This window comes from Cervus elaphus, chromosome 20, assembly GCF_910594005.1.
Source record: "Cervus elaphus chromosome 20, mCerEla1.1, whole genome shotgun sequence".
NCBI classification, from domain to species: domain Eukaryota; kingdom Metazoa; phylum Chordata; class Mammalia; order Artiodactyla; family Cervidae; genus Cervus; species Cervus elaphus.
Window position 1 is genome coordinate 46,396,051 of NC_057834.1, and position 855 is coordinate 46,396,905.

At 45.7% G+C, this 855-nt stretch overlaps 1 non-coding gene across 1 annotated transcript; it reads left to right on the forward strand.

Moving 5' to 3' along the window:
* Positions 1-340: 340 nt before the first annotated feature.
* On the forward strand, positions 341-463 carry LOC122678594. The gene has a single exon (XR_006336246.1). It is a non-coding gene; the product is annotated as a small nucleolar RNA SNORA26 (small nucleolar RNA).
* The last annotated feature ends 392 nt before the right edge of the window (positions 464-855 follow it).

Here is an 855-nt window from a genome sequence, read left to right on the forward strand (position 1 = left end):
GACTTTATTCCTAGAGCCCTACCTTTTGTCAACTGAACCATTTCTATGCACTGAGCAATAGCAGAAGTGAGGGCTGGGCCCTTCTAAAGGCTCCCTGAGCGCTGACGTGTTTCAGGACACCAGACACCGTCTGGAGGCAAGAGCAGCCTGTCTGTCAGAACGTGTGTGTGCTAAGCTGCGCCAGTCGTGTCCGACTCTTTGTGATCCCATGGACTGTAGCCCTCCAGCCTCCTCTGCTCATGGAATTTCCCAGGCAAGAACACGGGAGTGGCTTGCCATTTCTTCCTCCAGGGAATCTTCCTGACCAGGGATCAAAACCGTGTCTCCTTCACCCTTTCCATTGCCCTTTTAAGGCTGACGCAGCGCCTTAAGAGGCTACCACAGGAGGGTAAAGAAAGTCTCCATAAAACCCAGAGAAGAGATTTTTAGAACTCCTCTCTGGATCCTGTCTGGAGTCACAACTGAATCGGAAGATTTTAAGTCTTAGCACTTACTAGTATGTGTATAGTTAATACCAAAGTCATTAAATTTAAACTTGACCTTAGATTTGACAATAAAAAGAAGAAGAAAAAACCATGTCTCTTGCATGTCCTACATTAACATGTGGGTTTTTTACCACTAGCCCCACCTGAGAATCCCATCTATTAGAATGGGCAGCTGCTTTCCCAGCCCACTGAAGTTAGCAGGATGTCCCAGGACAGAAAGGGATCACTTCCCTTCAACTCAAGAAACTTTTCTCTCAGTGACTGTGCTCTACTGGGACGAAGTCTCCCGAAATTGAATGCTCTTGCTAACTTTTTGGTTTCTTGTTAGATGGCTTGGGTATTTATAAAATTTTCTAACAAACGTCTTTGT